General features: G+C 41.9%; 1 protein-coding gene across 2 annotated transcripts in view; it reads left to right on the top strand.

Moving 5' to 3' along the window:
- NICOL1 (NELL2 interacting cell ontogeny regulator 1) overlaps nt 1–18987 on the top strand; it is a 60704-nt gene that overhangs the window by 7836 nt on the left and 33881 nt on the right. The window lies entirely within an intron of this gene.

Below are 18987 nucleotides of genomic sequence, written 5' to 3'. Positions count from 1 at the left end.
ACCAGCATTCCTTCTGAGCTGCTTGGAAAGACTTTAGGATGGAATCCATAATTAGCGAAGAACGGGGTTTGTTGAGTGCTGGAGTGCAGAGAATTGTTGTAGGCGAACTCTGCAAAATGCAAATATGATACCCAGTCAGTCTGTTGATAGGACACATAACTTCGTAAATATCTTTCCAAAACGGCGTTCAAGCGTTCCGTCTGCCCATCTGTCTGGGGGTGATGGGCGGAGGAGAGTTTTAATTCCGTCTGCAACTGTTTCCACATTGCTCTCCAAAATTTGGCTGTGAACTGAGTTCCTCGGTCTGAGACTACGCTGTTTGGCAATCCATGCAGCCGGTAGACTTCTTTTATGAATAACTTGGCCGTTTCTTTAGCCTCTAAGGCCCCTGCACAAGGAAGAAAGTGTGCCATTTTGGTAAGTAGATCCACCACTACTAAGATGGCTGTCATTCCTTGGGACTTGGGTAGATCAGTTATAAAATCCATGGAGAGGTCCTTCCAGGGTTCGTGTGGGACAGGCAACGGTTGTAACAGTCCTGCTGGTGTCCCTGTTTGTGTTTTTGTCCGCAGACAGACAGAGCAGGACTTTACATAACTCTCAATATCCCGACACATTTTAGGCCACCAGAAGTCCTTGGCCACGTTCTGAATGGTCTTGTAAATCCCAAAGTGTCCCGCTGTGATGGAATCATGACACTGGCGTAGGATTCTGAGCCTTAATTCCCCTTCTGGCACATATCTGGCGGTTTTGAACCATAACAGTCCATTTCTCCAGTGAAAGGTTACTTCGGAGTCTTGACCTTGTCCCGTCTCCTGCTGATATTTTAGCATGTCTGCATCTTCTTGTTGTGCCTTTTTGCGTTCCTCTTCCCATGAAGGCTGGCATACTCCCAACGTTAATTTCTCTGGCGGGATTACGTACTGAGGCTGGTCCTCGGATTCACTTTCTTTGTATTGTGGCTGTCTGGATAAGGCATCCGCTCTCTGGTTTTTGGCTTGGGCATGGTAAGTAATCTGGAAGTTAAACCTAGTGAAGAACTGGGACCATCTTATCTGTCTCTGGTTCAGCTTTCTGGCTGTTTGGAGGCTTTCAAGATTCTTGTGGTCGGAGCGCACTTCAATTCGATGAGAGGTCCCCTCTAGGTATTGTCTCCAGTTTTCAAAAGAGTCCTTGATGGCCAGCAGCTCCTTCTCCCAAACTGTGTAGTTCTTCTCTGCAGGCTTTAACTTCCGAGAGAAGTACGCACAGGGGTGCAGCTCCTTCCCTTCTTGGTCTAATTGTAGCAGGACCCCCCCCCGATGGCAAAATCTGAAGCATCTGCTTGCACTACGAAAGGGCGGTTCGGATCAGCAAAGCGCAGAATGGGCTCAGTAGCAAACCTTCTCTTCAGCTCCTGAAAGGCCTCGGTGGTGTTCTCTGTCCATTGAAACTTCTTCCCCCTTAAACAGTCAGTCAGAGGAGCTGTTAATTTGGAAAACCCTGGAATGAACTTTCTGTAATAATTGGCAAACCCCAAAAACCATTGTACATCCTTTTTGGTGACAGGTTGGCCCCAGTCCAATATGCAGCTTACTTTCCCTGGGTCCATCTCCACGCCTTCCGCTGAGATTCGATATCCAAGGAAGTCTAGAGACTTGAGGTCAAATCCACATTTCTCTAATTTAGCATACAGGTGATTTTCTCTCAGTCTCTTCAACACCGTCTTCACATGCTGGTCATGGTCTTCCTGGTTCTTTGAGAACACCAGGATATCATCTAAGTAACAGATTACATACGTGTCCAACAAGTCTCTAAACACGTCGTTCATGAATTTTTGAAAAATTCCTGGACTTCCACAAAGCCCGAACGGCATGACCAGGTATTCATACTGTCCGTAAGCGGTCAAGAATCCTGTTTTCCATTCATCTCCCTCCTTCATTCTGATCAGATTGTATGCTCCTCTCAAATCCAACTTCGTGAAGATTTTTGCAGAGCGCAGTCGGTCCAGCAACTCTGAGATCAGGGGCAGCGGGTAGCTGTTGGGGATGGTGATCTGGTTCAATGCACGATAGTCGTTACAGGGTCTGAGTTCCCCCCTTCTTTTTCACAAACAATAGTGGCGCTCCAGCAGGGGATTGTGAGGGGCGTATGAATCCTCGCCTCAGGTTTTTATCCAGGAATTCCTTCAGGGCCTCCCTCTCATTCTCTGTGAGAGAGTAGATTCTCCCTGATGGGATGCTGGCTCCTGGCACTAGATCAATCGCACAGTCGTAAGGGCGGTGGGGGGGTAAAGTCTCTGCCTCTTTTTCATCAAACACATCTTTGAATTCTTCATACTTTGGCGGCAGGGTCACTTGCTCGATCTCTTGCACTGCCCCCGCTAAGGTGTTCTTGATTCCTTCAGGTTGACAGTTCTCCTGGCAATACTGTGAGGTGAACCACACCACCGCCTCCTTCCAACTTATTTTGGGTTCATGCTTTGCTAGCCAGGGCATTCCCAGAATCACCTCAAAGTTTGAGAGATCTGACACGTATAGCGAAATGAACTCTTCGTGCCCAGGGATTTGAAGTTTCACTTCCTCCGTGGCTTGTGTCACCCCTCCTGACTTCAGGGGTCTCCCATCGATAGTCTCCACAGCTAGGGGAGTGTCCAGTTTTCACCGGGAAATTCCATGACGCTTGACTAACTTTGCATCAATAAAATTTGTGGAGGCTCCACTGTCAATTAAGGCAGTGGAATTAAACACCACTCCTCTGGAAGTTGTAATCCGAATAGGCAAGACCAACACCCCCTTTGAGGGAGGTTGGATCGTTGGGGGGCCTTTATACAACGCTGCCCCCAGTCCACCGGCCTGCACGTGGACTGGGTGTTCTAGTTTCCCGACGGCTCGGCTTTCCCCCCTTTCAGTCCACAGTCTCTGGCCACATGGCCCGGCTTTGAACAATAAAAGCATAAACGTTCCCGGCGTCATCTTTCCTTTTCTTCTTCCGACAGTCTTGGCCTAGCCCCTCCCTGTCCCTCAGTTGCATTACCTGCCATCCCTGTAGTGGGAAGGGTCTTGTTGCGGGATGCCGAGGCTGAGTATCTCGGGACCTCCTGCTTCCTTTCCAGGCGCCTTCCTTCCATCCGGTGATCTATCTGTAGGCATAGCCGGATGAGCCCTGGTAGGTCAGCGGGGGGGGGAGGTCCTGGCCAACTCATCCAGGATTTCAGCATTTAATCCACTCCGGTACATAAACATCAGGGCAGTGTCATTGTAACCAGTTTCCTGGGACAGAATTTTAAAAGCGTTAGTGTACTCAGAAACAGTCCCTTTAGCTTGCTTCAGAGCGCCTAGTTGCCGCACTACTGTTTCAGCCCTTTGCGGGTCTTGAAACATCTCGGTCATCTCCTGTATAAATCCTCTGTACCTTCCTAAGACAGTATCCTTTCTCACGAGATACGGAGTCTAATCACGAAAGCTACTTTAGCCCCATCGTCTGGAAATTCCGTGTGCCTGACATCCAGATATAACTCACATTGAGCCACGAAGGTTGCCAACTGATCACTTTGTCCCGCATATTTTGGGGGCAATCCAATGGGAACCTTTACTACGGCAGCTGGAGGGGCTGTTCGCATCTGGTCTATCGTGGCCTTCAAGGTTTGATTATCCGTCTTCAGTGCCTTGACTGCTGCTAGCAGGGCTTGAACATCCGTCTGCAAATCAGCTACCTTAGTCCTCAGGAGTTCCACTTCTTCCATCTCAGAAGTGGGGTTCGTCCCCCCCGCTGCTCCCTTTGACATCTTGTCCCAGTCAAGTGAAGAGAGCGTTGAGGGTGATTTAGGTGGCTCTGTCAAGCTGTCAGGCCCAGGATGTGACTCAGGAACCAGACCAACGATTGTAGTTAATTTGTGTTTTATTAGGGTAATGTCCAAACAAAGACTGCGTTTTCTCATGAATCAATACAGGGATACAGGTCCTGCGGCATTGGGAGAAAGTTGACAGAGCAAGGGACTTCTTCCCGCCTGTTCTTTAAGAAGGGGCCAAACGGGCGCGCAATCTTTCGCTCCTCCTTAACTGCCCCTCAGGTACTGCCCACCTTCCCCCCTTCTCTCCTGTCTTTTCAGCTGTCTGCGTGTGCGCGGTGAGGGGGGAAGCATCACCCCCTCCTCTTCTGAAGTTTCCGATTCCAGGATGGGGGATAGGGGAGGGGCTGATGGTAAACTGCCTCCCCGCTTTTCGGCTGTGAGCAGCCCTCCCTCTTCCCCCTCTTGCTCTGAGCCTGAAAGAGGGGGAGGCGTGAGAATGTCCAGGGAGGGCTCAGGCTCCCCGTTGCTAAGCGACCTTATCACTGGCAGTTCCTCTGTTTCATCTTTGCTCCAAAGGGGGGAAGTTCCTCCCCCTTCCCTCTGCCATCCATCCGAATACTCTTCTCCCAACTCTCCGGGATCCAGCTCCCCGGGATTGGGACCCCAGCTCTGCCTTCCGACACGTTTTTAACGAGCGAGCCTCCTTCTGTCTAAATCTTATCATTTGACTTAAATTACTACCGTAAAAGAGACTTGTTTACGAATCAGCAATTCAGAAACTTGGGTGAGTCACACTTTTTTCTTTTATACAAAGTTAAGGAAGAAGGGAGCAATTCAAAGAACTTATTTTATTTTTTATGACAAAAAGCTGGCTTAAATTTGGAATTACAAAGATTAAAACGGATAAGAGGCAACTTATTAGATAAGATGATTTGATTATTTGAAGGAAATATATCTGAGACTATTTTTTATTCCTTTTTTTTGGATTTTTTTTTTGAACGAATCTGCTGTTCGTGTATGTTACTAACTGTTGGATGCTGAGAACTGGATTTGTTTTACATTCCTGAATGTGCTGGAGATAAGAACCGTGCTGGTTAGATCATATTAACAGGCCTGGAATATTAACTCTTTTGTTGTTGGGGGAAAAAAAAGAAACAGTTTGCCTCTAAGTTTGGGAACATTGGCTAATAATAGAAAAGGTTTTTTTTTCCCAAGAATGACAACCAGGAAAGCAGCCAAAGTTTTAGAGCGAAGAGGTTCAACCGATACACAGGAAGGGATAGACATGTTCCAGAAAATTATGGAGGGTATTAATGATCTTAAACAAGAGATGAAACAAGAGATGAAACAGGACAGACAAGAATTTAAAGATGGATTTCGCAATATGAAAAAGGATTTCAAAGATTTAAAAGACCATATCTAAACAGAAGTGGATCAGATTAAAAATACAATGGGGCAACTAACACAGGATGTAAAAAAATGTTAAAGACAAGGTGCAAACCTTAGAGAATAGAACAGATATTTTAAATGTGGAATTGGGAAAAAATTTGGACTATATTGCTGTCATGGAATTTAGAGATAAAGAATATTGCTTGAGATTCCGTGCAATTCCTGAGGAAACAGGTGAAGATATCAGAGAGAAAATTGTTAATGCCTTGGTAAAATCCTTGGACTGGGATGAAGATCGGATGGAATTTGAAATAGATAAAGTTTATAGAATTAATTCCAGATACGCAACAATGAAAAAAATCCCAAGAGATGTGCTTGTTTACTTTCTAAAAAAGAAGACCAGAGATATGGTTTTGCAACATCATTTTAACAATGTCTTCAAAATTGACGGTAAAGAAATACTGGTGATGAAGGAAATTCCTATTAGACTTCTACGTAAGAGAAAAGAATACGCTTTCTTCACAGAAAAACTCAAACAATGTAAAATTCAATTTAGATGGGATGTTCCAGAGGGAGTGATTTTTACATTTAGACAACAGAAGTATCGATTGAATACTGTTCAAAAAGCAAGGGATTTCTTGAGAAAAGCTTCAAAAGACATGGAAGAAGATAAAATTAAAGATATGGATATAACTCATGGGAAACAAAGTCAACAGAAACAGGTAGAGGAAGAAAAGGATGATGATGAATTAAAGGGAGCAACAGGTACAGACTTTTCTAAAATACATGCTTAAAAATGGATTACAAATATCTAACTTGGAATATAAATGGAGCTAATACGTCGCAGAAGAGAAAGTATTTCATTATTTGAAAAAATTAAAATTGGATATAATTTGTTTACAAGAAACTCATATTAAGAAGAAAGATTCTAAATATTTGATCTGTAAAAATTTGGGTGAAGAATTTATTTCGGCAGGATCCAAAAAAAAAATGGTGTTGTTCTTTATATTAACTCACAATTGTCTCCTAAATTGATATTATTGGATGATAGTGGCAGATTTGTGGGAGTTGAAATTACCATACAGGGTACAAAAATTTTGATAGTGGGCATTTATGCCCCCAATGAAGATAAAACAAGGTTTTATACAGGGCTTATGGAAAAATTATCAGAGTTTGCATATGATCATTGGTGTGTCATGGGTGATTGGAATGGGGTAATTTCACCAAAAATGGATAGACTTTCTGAGAAAAATATTAAAGAGACACAGGACAAATTGCCGAAGATCTGCTTCGAATTGATGGAAAATTTAGAATTGGTGGATGCTTGGAGATATATAAATGACAATGCAAAGGAATTTACTTACTTTTCAGAAAGACATAAAACATTTTCGAGGATTGATATGATTTGGATGTCTAAAAATTTAGTGAAAGACATTTCCAAGATGGATGTATTACCAAAACCTTTTTCGGATCATAACCCTGTGATACTGACTTTGAAAAAAAAAAATCTTGGATTTAGATGGAGACTAAATGAATCTTTATTACAGAATGATAAAGTAGTGCAAGAATGTAAGAAGAAATTAAAAGAGTTTTTTGAACATAATTTATACAAAGGAACAGATGAAAATATTGTTTGGGATACAAGTAAAGCATTTATGAGGGGATATTTTATTAAATGTAATTCTGAACTAAAAAAGAAGAAACAACAGAAAATGCAATTAATCTTGGAAGAAATAAAACAGAAAGAGGAAGAATTGAAAAAGAATCCAATTAAAGTTTTCATTATAAATCAAATTAAAATGTTACAGAAACAAGTGTCAATGTTGACAGAGAAATTGAAAGGAAATTAAATTTTGCTAAACAAAGGACTTTTGAATTTGCAAATAAACCGGGGAAATGGTTAGCATATAAATTAAGAAAAGAACAACAAAAAAATCTCATTTTAAAGATACAAGAAGGAGAAGAATGTTGACAGACAATTTAAAAATCCAAAGGGTTTTCCATCAATATTATTCAACTTTGTACAAGTGTCAGGAAATTCCCTCAGAAAAAATAGAAGAGTATATATCCAAACAGAATTTGCCTAAAATTACAGATCTTCAGAGACAAGCTATTAATGGTCCTATTACGTCAAGAGAAATATCTGAGGCTATAAGTAAAATTAAATTAGGAAAGGTGCCAGGACCGGATGGACTATCAGCAATGTATTACAAATGCTTGGAGGAGGAACTTTTACCACCTTTACAGTATACAATGAATTCTATTTTACAAGAGGGGAAGATACCGGATAGTTGCAAAAATGCCAATATAACATTAATACCTAAAGAGGAGCAGGATTTAACTAAAACAAAAAATTATCGGCCAATATCTTTACTGAATAATGACTATAAAATTTTTACAATGATTTTGGCTGAAAGAATGAAAATAATATTGCAACAATTTATTCAGGAAGATCAAGCGGGTTTTTTACCTAAAAGACAAATATGTGATAATGTCAGGAATGTTTTGAATGTGTTGGAATATCTAGAACAACGAAATGACATGCAAGCAGCTTTGATGTTCTTGGATGCTGAGAAAGCATTTGATAATTTGAATTGGAAATTTATGTTTAAGGTTCTAGAGCAAATGGATTTTGGAGATAATTTTATAAAATGGATCACATCGATTTATACATCACAGAAGGCACAGATAATTGTCAATGGGGATTTAACGGACTCATGTGAAATACAAAAGGGTACAAGACAGGGATGTCCACTGTCCCCTCTTTTATTTATTTTGGTTCTAGAAGTGCTGCTTAGAGACATAAAGCAAGACAAAAGGATTTCGGGAATAAATATAAAAAAAGAGGAATATAAACTGAGAGCATTTGCTGACGACTTGATAATTGTATTAGAAAATCCCTTGGAAGGAATTAAAGTATTGATGGATAAACTAAAAGAATTTGGACCATTAGCAGGATTTAAGATCAACAACCAAAAAACAAAGATGTTGGTGAAAAATTTATCTTTAAGGGATCAAAAAGAGTTAATGGAGAAGACAGATTTTAAAATAGAAGAAAAGGTGAAATATTTAGGTATTATTATGACAAATAAAAATTCAAAGTTGTTTCATAATAATTATGAAAAATTATGGACAGAGATTAAGAAAGATTTGTTAAAATGGGATAAATTACAGTTGTCATTAATGGGTAGAATATCTGTAATAAAAATGAATGTATTGCCGAGAATGATGTTTCTATTTCAAACAATACCTGTAATATCCTCTGATTTACCTTTTAAACAATGGCAAAAAGATATTTCTAAATTTGTTTGGCAGGGGAAAAAACCAAGAGTTAAATTTAAATTATTACAAGACGCCAAAGAAAGAGGAGGACTGGGATTACCAAATTTGAGACTTTATTTTGCTGCTTGTTGCTTAGTCTGGATAAAGGAATGGATTGTATTGAGGAACAAAAGATTATTGGATTTGGAGGGTCACAACCTGAAGTGGGGATGGCATGGATATCTATGGTATGATAAAGTAAAAGTTAATGTGGATTTTAATAATCATTTTATAAGACGTCCTTTGTTGAAAATATGGAATAAATACAAAACAAGTTTTTTTCCGAAAATACCACTATGTGTTTCAAGTCAAGAAGCATTTTATAGAAGAGAAATGGCTGGAAAAGAGAAATGGTTAACTTACCAAGAATTATTAGAAAATGTGCATGGAGAATATATAATGAAAGAGAGAGAACAACTAATAAAGGAAGGATATAGTTCTCAATGGTTTGCCTATTTACAATTGTTAGAAATTGTTAGAAATGTATGGCTTTGAAATAAATAAATCTGATTTTGAAATAGGTTTGTGTACAAATGATGAATGTATAATTGCAAAAATGTATAAATTTTTATTGAAAATGGACATGGAAGAAGAACAAGTAAAAGAGTGTATGGTCAAGTGGGCAAAAATTTTTGGTTATAATATACAAATGGATCAATGGGAAAATATGTGGAAAAAAGGTTTGAAATTTACATTATGCTATAATCTTAAAGAAAATTTTTATAAAATGATGTATTGTTGGTACATGACTCCAGAAAAGTTGTCAAAAATGTATAGTAATGTTTCTAATGTATGTTGGAAATGTAAACAACAAGAAGGATCTTTTTATCATATGTGGTGGTCGTGTAAACAGGCAAAATTATTTTGGGCACAGATAGGTAGGATGATGCAAAAAATCTTATAGATAAATATTCAGTCAAAGCCAGAATTTTTTTTATTGGGTTTTATGGATAAACAAAAGGAAAAGAAATATGGAAGAATAATATTATATATGATCACGGCAGCAAGATTACTATATGCACAAAAGTGGAAAATGGAATCGATACCAACAACGGAAGAATGGCTATTGAAATTAATGGACTTAGTAGAGATGGATAAATTGACATGCGTACTCAGAGAAAAAACGACAGATACATTTCTTAAGGAATGGAAGCTTCTTTTGGACTTTTTGTTGAAAGAAAAAAATGAAATGATGATAATGGGATTTGACGATTAATTAAGATAGACTTTGGAAAAAAGTGAATTTTGTATGTTTTAGCGGACAGCTTTGATATATATTATACTTATAGCTGATCTGTGACAAATCGGAAGTCAAGTTTTTCTTTTTATTTTTGTAGTATTGTTTTTGTTGTTTGATTTGTTTTATGAAAATTTGAATAATAAAAATTATTACAAAAAAAAAAAAACTTGGGAACCACCAGCCCACAGCACCTCTGTCTTGCTAGGATTCAGACTAAATTAATTGGCCCTCATCCAGCCCACCACCTTGTCCAGACACCGATCCGGGGCTTGCACCGCCTCTCCCAATTCAGATGTTACAGAGAAACAGCTGGGTATCATCAGCGTACTGCTGACACCTAGCCATAAATCTCCTGATGACTGATCCCAAGGGCTTCATACAGATGCTAAATAGTATCAGGGACAAGATGGTATCCCACAGCACCCCAGAGCACAACTGCCAGAGGGCCGGAAGATAATCACCCAATGCTATTATCAGAAAAAGACCCTGGAGGTAGGATCGGAACCACTGTAAAACAGTGCCTCCAATATCCATCTCAACAATTAGGCTCAGAAGAATACCATGGTCAATAGTATCAAAAGTCGCTGAGAGGTCAAGTAAGAATAACAGGATCGCACTCCCCCTGTCCTCCCACTAAAAGTCATTCATTAGGGTGACCAAGGCTGATTCAGTCCCATAACCAAGCCTGAACCCAGACTGGAATGGGTCAAGATAATCTGTTTCATCCAAGACTACTGGCAATTGAGGCAACAAAACCCTCTCAATCACCATCCCTAAAAAGGGGGTATCTGCAACCGGGTGGTAGTTGTCACAAATCCGTGGGTCCAGGGTAGGCTTTTTCAGGAGAGGTTAGATCACCAAGTCTTTGAAGGTGTCTGGAACCACTCCCTCCTGCAACAACGTGTTGACCACACCCTGGATCCACTCAGTCAAACTCCCTCAGGAAGCTTTAATAAGCCAAGAAGAGCAAGGGTCGAGAGGACACGTTGCTGGCTGCATCGTCTCAAGCACCTTGTCCACATCATCAGGCCGCATCAACTGAAACTGATCCCAAGAAGTTGCAGTAGACATTGCACTGGACATCTCACTGGGGACTATGCTAAATGTGTATGGGGCATCAAGACTGCTATGGAGGCAAACAACTTTACCCTCAAAGTGCTTTGCAAACAATTCACAGTGGGCCTCCAAAGGGTCTAAAATTCCATTTCCTGGAGCTGATGTCAACAGACCTCTGACAATAACAAAAAGCTCCACAGGACAGCTAATTGAGGATGTGATGGTAGCAGAGACGTGGGCCTTTTTCGCCGCCGTCACCACCATACAGTAGGCATGGTCATGATGTTTTACTCATGCCTGATCAACCTCATAGCACATATTTTGCCAATTGCGCTGTAGCCGTCGTCCAGCCTGTTTCATTACCATTAGCTCACTGATGTACCAAGGTGCAAACCAGGCTCCATAACGTTGGAGAAGGCGCTCAGGAGCAACAGTGTCAAGAGCCTGACGTGCATCATTGTTCCACAGTGTGACAAGGGCTTCAACAGGCTCACCTGCTCTATCTACTGGGAACTCCCCCAGGGCATTCAGGAATACTGTGGATTCCATTAGTCTCCAGGCACGGACCATTTTAATCTGTCCACATACCTGCAGGGAAGGATCAGAGCTGTAAGTCTAAACTTCACCAGGAAGTGGTCTTACCATGACAGTTGGGTGACAATCACCCCCCTATCTCCAGACAACCCGTTTCTCCATCTGGAGCAAAAACCTAGCCAAGGGTGTGCCCTGCCCTATGCTTCGGGCCGGTGACAACTTGAGACAGCCCCATGGTTGTCATGGAGGCCATGAAGTCCCAAGCTGGAACACTAGAGACCGCTTCAGCATGGACATTGAAGTCACCCAGGACTATTGTTCTGGGCTCCTCCAATACCATAGCCAAGACAGACTCCACCAGCTCTGTCAGTGAAGCTGCCAGGTGGCCCGAAACCAAGTGCAGGCCCTCACAGCCAGCTGCAAGACAAAGCGGTTTCCTGGTGACAGAGTTGGAAGTTCTGTAGACCACAGCAACCCTCTCCCCCCATCCCTGCAACCTGTGGTGGTGTTGCACCATGTATCCAGATGGGCAAAGCTGGGTCAGCTTATCCACCCAGGTCTCAGTTGTTGTTATGTGCCTCCAAGTTGACTATGACTTATGGCAACCCTATGAATCAGCGACCTCCAAGAGCATCTGTCATGAACCACCCTGTTCAGATCTTGTAAGTTCAGGTCTGTGGCTTCCTTTATGGAATCAATCCATCTCTTGTTTGGCCTTCCTCTTTTTCTACTCCCTTCTGTTTTTCCCAGCATTATCATCTTTTCTAATGAATCATGTCTTCTCATGATGTGTCCAAAGTATGATAACCTCAGTTTCATCATTTTAGCTTCTAGTGACAGTTCTGGTTTACTTTGTTCTAACACCCAATTATTTGTCTTTTTCTCAGTCCATGGTATCCGCAAAGCTCTTCTCCAACACCACATTTCAAATGAGTTAATTTTTCTCTTATCTGCTTTTTTCACTGTCCAACTTTCACATCCATACATAGAGATCGGGAATACCATGGTCTGAATGATCCTGACTTTAGTGTTCAGTGATACATCTTTACATTTGAGGACCTTTTCTAGTTCTCTCATAGCTGCCCTCCCCAGTCCTAGCCTTCTTCTGATTTCTTGACTATTGTCTCCATTTTGGTTAATGACTGTGCGGAGATATTGATAATCCTTGACAAGTTCAATGTCATTGTCGACTTTAAAGTTACATAAATCTTCTGTTGTCATTACTTTAGTCTTTTTGACGTCCAGCTGTAGTCCTGCTTTTGTGCAGGTCTCAGTAACGCACACCAAATCAGCACCCTCATTCATGATCAAGTCATGGATGAGTGTGGTCTTATTGTGTACCGATCTCGCATTAGACATCAGCACACACAGGCCAGTGGGCACAGCAGATGAGCAATGAGGAACCCTTCCATGGGAAGAATGGGAGAGAGGAACAAGACGCAGATAGCCTTGCCTTCGACTTCTATGGTAGCTCCCCACCTCCCCATGGCTGTACCTCCCTCTGCCCATGAGCACTGAAATTGGGGTGGCATCACCCATGTCCCTCCTTACTAAGACTCCTCCTAAACACCTAATATGTACACAAGAGCCCAAAAAATAGAAGTGGGTAGTGCCCTCACCCTCAGGACTCCCTAACGGCCTCCCCAAGGGATGACTCCCTTTTGTGTCATCCCTTCGATGGTGACCTTGCTGGTGGGAGACCCGCCGCCCAAGAACAGTCAGGCTTTTATGCCCCCTGACCCAGCCAGGAGCTGATGCAAGAGGCTGCAAGATTGACTGCAGCCTCTCTCTCCACTCAGGGTCAGGCAGGGGTCCCAGTCCTTGCAGCACTTACCAGGGACTTCAGCTCTCTCAAGAGAGACAGCAACCCAGAGGAGCAAGCCAGCAAGCACCCAGATACTCAAGTACTCACTCCCGGGCAGGTCTTCTCTAGCCCCCAATGCTGCAACATGCCCAGTTTGTTCAGTCTCTCCTCACAGGGTTTTGTTTCCAGTGCCCTGATCATTCTGTTGCCCTTCTTTGTACCCATTCCAGTTTGTTTGCATCCTTCTTAAAGTGCAGTGTCCAGAACTGGATGCAGTACTCTAGATGAGGGCTAACCAATGTTGAATAGAGGGGAATTAGTACTTCACGTGATTTGGAAACTATACTTCTGTTAATGCAGCCTAAAATAGCATTTGCCTTTTTTGCAGCCACATTGCACTGTCAGCTCATATTTAGCTTGTGATCAACAATTCCAGGATTGCAACAGTTCCAATTCTTGCATGCAGTATTACTGAGCCAAGTAGCCACCATCTTATAACTGTACATTTTTTCTAGGTGTAGAACTTTGCACTTATCCCTGTTAAATTTCATTCTATTGTTTACAGCCCAATACTCCAGCCTATCAAGATCATTTTGAACTTTGTTTCTCTTTTCCAGGGTATTAGCTTTTCCTCCCAATTTTGTATCATCGGCAAATTTGATATGCATTCCCTGCACCTCCTTGTTCAAGTCATTAACAAAAATGTTGGAGAGCATTTTGCCCAGGACATGTCTCTCTTGGGCCAACATAGGGCCCATTTATGGCACCCTGTTTTCTCAGGGGCTTAAAACCTCTTCTGATCACATGGGATCATGTGCTCATAGAGGGTCACATATATCTATGTAAGAAAACCTCACCTTTTGGTCCACTGGAGATCATGTGTTCATGGGGGAGGTCACGTGATTCCCATTTCCCCAGGGGGGTTGGATATCACATGATATCAATCATACTAAAAGGGTGGGGCTTAGCAATTTAACATACAGTACTACTCCTGCTCTCAAGTTTGAACTGGAGGAGGGAGCCCTGGTTTCGAATCATGAAAAAGCTTAACCTAAAAATCAAAGAAAAAAGAATCTGGGCACAACCAAGATATCCAGGCCTACAAACATTGGATTTTACATGTAGGTCCTTGACAAATCCAATGTGTGGCTGTCTGCTAGGACAAGCTTGCCTGGGTGGGATATACATGCAGGGTACAGTCCAATATATCCTACTATATAAAGGCTCTGCACACTGCACAATCCTGCTTTTTGTAATAACATTTTACGTTTGCCAAAGTGTTTTGTAGCCTTTTTATCCTCACAACAACCCTGTAAAGTAGATCATAGTGCAATTTTAGCAAAACAAAAAGTACAGTACCTTAAATATCAACAAATTTATTATGGTTAAGCTTTGAGGGGCTAAGGTACACTGCATCAGATGCATAATTCTTGGTAATCCATGTATTCTTATGGAATAATATATGTGTTAGTGTCTAAAGTGCTACTTGACTATTGTTTAATTTCTGCTATAAGCCATGGCTAGTTGGCTACCCCTTAACTGAAAAGAGTAATTTATCCAACAACACACAATGAGCCAGTGACAGAGAAGAGCATTTTTAAAAGTTAAGTCTCCAGATCCTCTTGTGTGCTTGTTTTTTAAAAGGAGATTCTTGCCAATTGGCTTCCTAAGAAAAATGTGTAGGCAATATTCTGCCCAATCAAAGTGTCATACAACCTAAGGAGCTGAATAGTAAGCACACCTACTCCGACTCACAGACCACAGACTTGAGCAGAGGAGACATGATGAGGAATTATAAGCCTCAGAAATAAATGGCTTGAGCATGCACAGAGTGCACCTATCTCATCAGTAAAGAACCTTTGTTTGTATTTAATACGGTGATTCTACAACAGGTATCCTGTGCATAAACAGTACATCTTATAATCACCACAGTAGAAGAGTCTACTCTCTCTAGAGCCTACTCTGTTGGGTCAGGCCAAAGGCCCATTGAGTCCAGTATCTTATTCTCACAGTAGCAAACAAAACGAACACACATGGAGAGAATTTTTTAAATCTAAAGAAAAGAATGTAAACCCTCCATATTTCTCTCCATATTTCACATATCTGTACTTCTAAACTTAAGTACAACACATAGGCACACAGAACATTTTTTTAAAACCTAAAGAAAAACAGGATGAATAATGAGGAAAATAAAATTTCCTAGATTAGATTCTCTGTAGAAATAATATTAACACAGGAAAGAAAGTAAGAAGAACACGAACAAATTTACAAAAATGTAATTCTCCATCTTTGGAGATGGCAGGTGTTGCCACCACTCACCATATGCTCAGAGGCACATGTTACCAAATTCTTCCAAGCTACATAGGAAGTGGATTGGACTGTGAAAGACCAGCCCAAATGGTGTTTGCATTTTGACGAATTTGAAGGGCAGTACAATATCTTAGAGAGGAGGTCAGGTCTCCTGCTCCCCTGATACATTCACTATAGCTGCCCAATTTCCCTGCTTTTTAAAGTTTGGTATAAATATCTGTGGGCTATAGGTACAATCTTAAACCGCAAGATTTTTTTACATATTAGTGAATAGGCTTTTAAATCCATGAGGTAAGAAATGAGATCCTGTGCACGTTTGCTGAGAATGGATTGATCATTTGCATGCTTATTGAGTTCAGTGGGATTTACTCCCCTGCAATCATGCTTAAGATAGGTGAAGCTGACCATAGGGGATGGGGAAGGGAGGAGGAGGAGGAGGGAGGGAGCGAAGGAAGGGCAGAGGGAGGAGGGGGATGGGAGCAGGCATGAGGGGAGGGGAACGGGGCAGGTTTGATCATTTGCATGTTTATTGAGTTCAATGGAATTTACTGAGAGTTGCTAGGAGATGCCTTGTTCCCTTGTTCCCCTTGTTCCCCTCACAGAACTTGTCAGAGCACCTGACTGTTAAACCACTCTGGCCACTGGAGCTTTGTCAGAGGAATTGGAGCCTCCTCTCAGTACCCTTCACAAACGACACTTTCCAGGATTCTTTGGGGGAAGCTATGACTGTCTAAAGTGAAATCAAAGTCTGGTGTGGATGTGGCCAGGGACAGCTTTGGTTCAAATTTGGGTGGGAGGCTACATGTGCCTATAGAATAAAAAGTTGGGGAAAATGATGAAAAGCAATTATACTGTTCACAATATTTTCCTTTTGGAAAGGAAAGGGGCCCCCTGATTAGCCAAGCCCAGCAGCTGGGAGTCTGGCTTTTAGAACACTGACAGTTCTTACTGAGCATGCCCAATGTTATCATTGAGTTCAAGGTAAAATTTCTTAAATTAATTAAAAACCAACCAGACATTTTTTAAACTTTTAAACTGCAGAAGATGAAGGTATGGGGCAAGGTCAGTAATAGGATTACAGGTACTCTGTGAACATGGCTGATTTTTAATTAATTTCAACAAATTATGAGAACTCTTAACAGAAAAAAATCCCAAAGTAGTCTGTTTTTTCTCTCCCTCTTTTGACATTTTGAACTCTTGATTCTCTCTGACTTGTTTTATGTATCACCATGAAAATTTAGAGGGTTAAGCAAGCATTTCTGAGTTCAGGACTAGTAAATTTTGTAATGTTTTATTTGGAATGAGCTTATGGGAAGCATCAGAATGGCATGGCTGGGTATTTTCCATTTAACACTGGCTATAGTATACAGCCACTCTCGTGGCTGTATAATACTGTGGCTTTCCTGACATAGATTTTGTAAAAACTAACTGACTGACCAGCCTGCCTGCTTTGATTTACTCACTGAAACTGACCAGCCTGCTTTTGCTTCTCCCAGAAGGGAGGGTCAAATGTAATTAGGAATAGAGGAGCAGGAGGGCTGGAGATGCTGTTTCAGCAAAGGAAAAAACAAGAATATAGCCTGACCTCCAGTTGCAGCTCTTGGAACTTGTCTTGAGCAAATGAGGGCAGGAACTGAGAAAGAGTTGTGTGTTGCTCTTGTAAAGGCTGACTCCTCAGACATTGATCTCTCCCCCTTAACTCTCTGTCTCTGTGATGTGTCTCTGTGTAAGTAAGTAAAATAAAAGCTCAATCAAACTGTGATCATGGCAGCTGTTTTTCTTCCAGCACAGCAGTTGAGCTGTTTTTACACATACAATACATACAATGAGTGAGTGAGAGAGAGAAAAAGGGGCCAGGGCTCTGGGCAAAGCCTTAGGAACTACCTGCCGTAACCTTCACTGACCACTTTACTGAAATGCCAGGCCAGATCAGTGACTTTTATTAATCCAAAGCTTGCATTTCCAATACGAATGATCTACAAACTGAGGGCACGTGCAGACCATAATTGGATCAGCACAAGTAAAACATAACCGTGCCTACTGTGTGGTGGTGAGGGCGGCGAAGAAGGCCCACTTCTCTGCCTCCATCGCATCCTCAAGAAGCCATCCGGTGGAGCTGTTCCGTATTGTCGGGTCTGTTGACATCAACTCCAGGAAATGGAGTTTTAGACCCTTCAGAGGCCCACTATGAATTGTTTGCAAGGCACTTTGAGGGTAAAGTTGCTCGCCTCCGTAGCAGTCTTGATGCCCCATCCACATCTACTGTAACCCCCAATGAGGTGTCCAGTGCAACGTCTGCTGCAACTTCTTGGGAACGGTTTCAGTTGATGCCGCCTGATGACGTGGACAAGGTGCTTGCAATGATGCAGCCAGCAATGTGTCCTCTCAACCCTTGCCCTTCTTGGCTTATTAAAGCTTCCTGAGGGAGTTTGACTGAGTGGATCCAGGGTGTGGTCAATGCATCATTACAGGAGGGAGTGGTTCCAGCCATCTTGAAAGAGGCTGTGATCTGACTGCTCAGTCGTTCACTGCAGTCTGCAGCTAAGGGCCTCCTGCAGATAACCATCTTATCAGGAGGTCTGTTCTGCACAACATAGGAAACGGATCTTTAGTGTGGCGGCACCTACCCTGTGGAATTTCCTCCCCTTAAATATTAGATAGGGGCCATCTCTGTTATCTTTTCGGTTCCTATTGAAGACCTCTCTCTTTCAACAAGCCTTTTAAGTTGATACCTTATCCCAGTCTGCGTCTGTGTTGGAATTGCTTTTTAATATATTTTTTAAACTTTTTAAAAAACTAATGTTTTTAACCTTTTTTACAAAAAAAGTCCCGAGAGCTTTTTAAAAAAATGTTTTTAAAGATGTTTTGTTTTAATAATAATAATAATAAACTTTAATTTGTTAGTTGCCTATCTGTCCAATTTTTGGACACTCTAGGCGACTTACAGCAGGAACAAGTACAATATACAATACAATAAATAACCATATTCATCAATTAAAACTAACATCAAAAACATCAGTTAAAACATTACAAAAAATCTAGCTTGAGTTCCTGTAGGCCTGCCTGAAGAGCCAGGTCTTTAACGCTCATCAAAAGCTCATCAGGGAGGAGGCATGTCGAAGATCGTAGGGAGGCATGTCGAAGATCGTAGGGGAGGGAATTCCAGAGGGTGGGAGCCACTACTGAGAACGTCCTCTCTCTGGTCCGCACCAGCCGAGCTGTTTTGGCCGGTGGGACTGAGAGGAGATCCTGCGTGGCTGATCTTGTAAGGCGGCTCAATTGGTGATACTGGAGGCGGTCCTTTAGATAAACCGGGCCAAAACCGTATAGGGTTTTAAAGGTCAATACCAACACCTTGAATTGGTCCCGGTAAACCACTGGTAGCCAGTGAAGGTCTATGAACACCGGGGTGATGTGTTCCCGTCGACGGTTATGCGTAATCAAGCGTGCCGCCGCATTCTGCACCAGCTGAAGTTTCCGGACCATCTTCAAGGGTAACCCCACGTAGAGCGCATTACAATAGTCTAAGCGAGAGGAGACCAGGGCATGTATCACTCGCGG

This window comes from Rhineura floridana, chromosome 5, assembly GCF_030035675.1.
Source record: "Rhineura floridana isolate rRhiFlo1 chromosome 5, rRhiFlo1.hap2, whole genome shotgun sequence".
NCBI lineage: Eukaryota > Metazoa > Chordata > Lepidosauria > Squamata > Rhineuridae > Rhineura > Rhineura floridana.
The sequence above is the reverse complement of the archived record's forward strand: the minus strand, read 5'-3'. Positions and strand labels throughout refer to the sequence as shown.